Source organism: Thunnus maccoyii, chromosome 1 (genome assembly GCF_910596095.1).
Source record: "Thunnus maccoyii chromosome 1, fThuMac1.1, whole genome shotgun sequence".
NCBI classification, from domain to species: domain Eukaryota; kingdom Metazoa; phylum Chordata; class Actinopteri; order Scombriformes; family Scombridae; genus Thunnus; species Thunnus maccoyii.
Window position 1 is genome coordinate 7,329,262 of NC_056533.1, and position 4,878 is coordinate 7,334,139.

The following is a 4,878-nucleotide window of genomic DNA, read 5'->3' on the forward strand; positions in this document are numbered from 1 at the left end:
TGCTGTTGTCACAGAAACCGAACACCATTTTGGTTTGACACAAACGGCACCAATTGGGTGAGCGTCGTACCGTAGCAACGCTGTCACTCATGACCGATTGTGAAGCACATTCTCTGTTTGGGTAGTGGAACATAACATGACAGACAGGCTGAAGGATAACATAGCAGGAGAGTTTCCTTCTATCTCATATATATAAATCACCCTGTTAATAGTCTAACCTGTAATATTTCTCTCCCATAGACTTGCACTGAATTGGTTCTCAAAAATATGGAACAAATCGTGTCCCGCATCAGCTCATGTCCTTTAGTTTCCAATGACAAGAGGATTTCATATTTTACGGGATGGGTGGCATCCCTAACTCCATCTCCAAATCATGCATGTCCCTCTCTTTTTTATTAACAGCAAGGACAGTCGAAACAAACTGAACAGCAGCTTCACTCAAGGTAAGTCGTTCTTGATAACATTTTTTCTTTCAGCATGGGCCCTTTCCATGAGACATTTTGATTTGTCATAGAGGTAAACAGATATAACCATATAGAATAATGAATAGTTAAGTATTCTTCAATAGTTACACCTGTGTTTACCCATTTATGATGAGTGAAAATGTCTGTAGCGATAAGGGCCCATTATCCTATCAATGTCAGTTATAGCCTTGGATATAGGCTCAGACACAAAGATAATCAATTAAATAAATGGACCAGTAAAGCTTCACTCAAGGCAAGTTATTCCATATAACTTTTTTTCAACATCGATCAATTAATGTCAGTTGTATAGACACAAAGGTAATCACTCAAGTAAAACTGATCAAGGGCATTTTCATTCAGTCACTTGTTTAGAACATCAGCCTACATTAAAAATAATACAAAGTAGTCTTGAACAATGGATGGTGCACAAACACTTATTTGTTGTTTTTTGTATGTCTGTTTGTTTGTTTTCAGGTCACCATGGAAAATAAGATTCAGACATTCAAAAAGCAGTGCAAGCAGAAGGTAAACTTCTCCTCTGTTCCATAGGCTACCCAGAGAACATTTTGTAATACATTCAACCACAAAAAATCACAGTAAATGCTTCAGTGCCAACTAACCAGTTAAGTATCTGATTTTGATTCTGAAAACATTTTGTAAACATCCAACATCAAAAAAAGTTCAAGTTGCTTAAAGGCTCCAGTGCCAACATTCTGTTAACACTCAACCACAAAAAAATCAAGTAAAGGCTTCAGTGCCAACTAACTAGTTAAGTATCTGATTTTGATTCTGAAAACATTTTGTATCCAACAATATTTACAGTAAAGGCTTCAGTGCCAACTAACTAGTTAAGTATCTGATTTTGATTCTGAAAACATTTTGTATCCAACATCAAAAAAAGTTCAAGTTGCTTAAAGGCTCCAGTGCCAACATTCTGTTAACACTCAACCACAAAAAATTCAAGCAAAGGCTTTGGTGCCAACTAGCCAGTTAAGTAAATAGATTTTTAAATAAAAGGTGTAAGCATAAACTGGTCATTGCAATGACCAGTATGAAATATATATAATATGAAATATAACTTCAGTATGAAATATAACTAAATAAACAGCTTATATAGGTTTTTTTGGTTTCTTAACAGGAAAATTCTAAGGAATGTTTTTATTAACTCTCACAGTTGTGGCAGATAAAGATGATCTCTCCCTCTGTGCATGCTTCATGTGCCCACTCTTCACAGAACACGCACTGCAACCAAACTTCAATTGGCCTGGAGGAGATGAAATCCTCACCTCAGACAAGACATTCTGATTCTTTTTGCTTTCGGCATCCGCTTGGCCTTTTCCTCCTCCAAGGCTTGCTTCACAGGGGTGCCAGTGAGGATGGGTGAGTGAGGATTGATCTTTTTTCTCCCCCTTCTCTGCTCCTTTCTAGGTCCAGCCTTGGGGAAATGCTGGAGCATCTCTGGGCTGAAGTCCTCATCTTGAGCCTCAGCAGTGGAGTGAAAGGACTGGCCTGTCTGGGGCAGGTGGTGCTGGCTCCACAGTGGTTGATGGAGCAGGTCCAGTGTCTCCCCTAGGTCGAGTGGTTTAGCCTGGTGGGATGGGGGGGTGGGGGATTAGCAGCCACACATTTCTCCCTTTCTCTATTTCTCTGTTTAGCATCATCAGGTTAGGCTAACCCATTGTTGCTAACTTTGGAGCTAACCCCCTTCACTTTTACCGCAGTTGGGGAAACAACAGGCGTGGTGGTCCTCTGCTCTGCTCACATTCACTGTCACTTTTCTGACACTCACTCTCTTGCTTGACCACTCACCCGCTTAGCACTGCCCTATTCCTTAAAAGGAGTTACGCTACCCGAGTTTCCCAGGCAACCACACAGACGTTGACTCACGTTTCAAAACAGCGCTGCACAGAGGCTCCCAAATGCTATTGATTTCTGAATGAATTAATATTTGGCGTTATTTTTGACATTTAATAAATATATTTTTGGCCTGGCGGGTTCTTGTTGGCCTGTACTATTATAGGGGAAACACTGAGGTCTATCCATCACATAAGCAGGTGAGAAATCCCTCTCACTGAAGGTGTTGGGTTTAAAGGGCCAAATTCCCGTGCACATGAAGCCGGCCGTGATGTTGGATGGTGCTGCAGCAGATGGGAGATGGATACCTAGTAAGTCATAAATGGTCATGTTTTTTCCGGGATTTCCCATCATCCAGCGATCCATAGCTACGTTAATGGGGTGGGGGAAGCACCACACCGTTGGCTCTGCAATACTTGATAACTTCCAGTGAGAGGTGAGAGATATGGTTGTCAAGAAGCAAAAGCACTTTCGACTCAGGGGATGCTCTGGTATAATTCACAAAGTGCTTCAGGAATGTCAGGAAGTCATTCTCCTGCATCCACCCTGACCCACTGCATGAACTGATACAGCCTGTGAGCCCATCACGGACAAAGTGGTTGTGGTAAATCTTGCGGGGAAACACAAAGTGAGGTGGTATGCTGTTAACCTGAGCGTTGACTTCTAATGCCATGGTGACTAATTTCCCTCTTACTGCAGATGTCATTGCTCCAACCTGCTTCCATTGTCGGCTGGCAATTATTTTGTCAGGCACTTGGACAGTGACTGTACTTGTCTCGTCATCATTCCATACATCTTTCGCTTGAAAGCAGTGGTGGTCCAGGACTTTGGACAGGTTTGAGAAGAAGTTTGCCACATTAGTGGGATTGAAGCTTGTCATACCTTTCAAGGCTGGCGGCCTGAGGACGATGAAGGGAAAGATGTGGATTCCCTTCTAGGAAGCCAGTAAACCTGTCCTTCTCGGTCATCTGGCGGGCATCCCAGGTCTTCAGATAACTGACACATTCATGCTTATTGGCCCGCTGTTGGCAAGCATACGAACCTGAGGACATTAAAGGGCCTCAATGAATTCTGAACATATTTAACCAAAATTTTACTTAATTATGCTTTTAATTTATCATATATGAATTTGCCAACATTTTTAACCCATGAATTGTAGTATCTATGTATTTTTAACGTAATTATCTTAACTTATTAATTATTCATGCATTTGTCAACATTTTTTTTTACCTCTGAACTGTAATATCTATTTATTGTTTTGAACTTAATTAACTTGTAACTTATCAATTATTTATGAATTTGCATGAACTAATTTATGAATGATTAGGAACTTTGTCATTGATTCTGAAGACATGACATTGATTTCATATTTGGTAACATTTTGTAACATGTGCAATGCTGACCCTGTTTTTTTTTTCTCACACACCATGAGCCTTAGCAATAAAATCTGAAATGCTCTAACATGAACTGTCATAATTATCTAAGCTTACTTCACAAGGACACAGCCTGTAGTAAATATCTGCAGCCTTTAGCAGATAATCTCTGAGCCTACCTTCTTGCTCCTCAGAGAACACCCTATTGTGAGTCCTGTAACCTGGAGCATGTGCTGTGCTGTCCTCATTTTTCCTCTTTACGTATCTGTATAAGGTGGTAGTCCATACTCCATGAGCCTTAGCAGCACCTCTTACAGACTGTCTCTCAGATAAAACAACCTGCCATGCTCTGGCATACACAACTGGACTGGTGAGACCTCGTTTGGTCTTCCACAACCTTACCCTGGGCATCTCCTGCAAACATAAAGAGCAAAGAAATACATCTTTAATAATAGCAGGGCAAAAATAACGCAATTTTACTACATTTACAATCTTCAATAAATAAACATTACCTTAAAACAGAAAAGACTTCTGTTTTGTATTTTTACTTACCAAGGCAAAACTGATCGGATTGGGCTGATTTTTGGCTGCGGACTCAGTGGCGGGGTGTACCTCATGTGGCCTTCACGGCATCTTCCTGACTTCTGTGTTACAAGAGAAAAGGTCCATGTTGCAACCGTCCCCCTGATACTTTTGTCTCAGCCCTCACTTACATATGTTTCTCACCTTTCAAATTTCAGGCTTAAGTCACGGGCAGGGTACCATTGGTGCAACCACAATCATCTTGTTCCCCACAGTGAATGTAGGTGTTGCAGGCTGTGTCATGTTACAGAGTGAGCACTGCCAAAGCACATGAACCCCCTTTAACACTTGATTTCTTGACTTTCAAACTCAAGTAATCAATCTTATCATGAGCAATTTGACATACAACCTAATTTGTGGTATATTTTAACATTGAATAAAGCAGCTATATAGCTAGCAAAGAGAAAAGGACTGGTCTACTGTTACTGCTGGGAGGCAATCAGTGAAGGAGGGCATATGTCCTTGAAAAATGAATGTCTACAGCAAAGGGAAAAACACTGTAAAGCTTAATTAACCTGCTGAGTTTCTTTGTTCTTTCATCTCTAATTAGTTTTGACAAAACAGTACCTTATCCCTGTGATTTGAGTGTCAAAATTTTATAGTTG

At 40.6% G+C, this 4,878-nt stretch overlaps 1 long non-coding RNA gene across 1 annotated transcript; it reads left to right on the forward strand.

The window, feature by feature from the left end:
- Positions 1–209: 209 nt before the first annotated feature.
- LOC121900269 lies at positions 210–1,965 on the forward strand. The gene is made up of 3 exons (XR_006096946.1): positions 210–443; positions 939–989; positions 1,893–1,965. It is a non-coding gene; the product is annotated as an uncharacterized LOC121900269 (long non-coding RNA).
- Positions 1,966–4,878: the final 2,913 nt, after the last annotated feature.